Source organism: Bison bison, unplaced genomic scaffold (genome assembly GCF_000754665.1).
Source record: "Bison bison bison isolate TAMUID 2011002044 unplaced genomic scaffold, Bison_UMD1.0 scf7180017864369, whole genome shotgun sequence".
NCBI lineage: Eukaryota > Metazoa > Chordata > Mammalia > Artiodactyla > Bovidae > Bison > Bison bison.
Genome location: NW_011494941.1, coordinates 4,695,961 through 4,696,414, shown reverse-complemented (window position 1 = coordinate 4,696,414; position 454 = coordinate 4,695,961).

Here is a 454-nt window from a genome sequence, read left to right as displayed (position 1 = left end):
CGACCCCCACCCACCCCCGACCCCCGACCCCGACCCCCGACCCCCGACCCCCGACCCCACCCCCATCCTCCCCATCCCCCTACCTCCGCTCCCGCCCCGCCCCCGCTCCCACCCCCTGCGCCAGGGCGGGCACAGCGCCCTCTGCCGGCAGCCAAGGCAACAACACGGGGCCTCCGTGCATAGTGGCCCTGACACAGGCACCTCGCTAGTGACTCAGGTCCTCTGGAGGAAGCTGGTCTGGGGGCATCTCAGGACATCCGTAGGAAGGATCCAAACTGAAAATCCTCGAGGCCCCAGGTTTTCAGGAAGGAGCCTCCTCACCCTTTAGTGACAGAAAACTGTGTTTTGGCAAAGCCAGGGAGAGAGACTTGAGGACCCAGGCCTTTCTAGCGTCCCGTACAGGCGACAATACCAGCTGAGGGCACCGCCCGCTGCACCATGTGTGGAGCTGAAG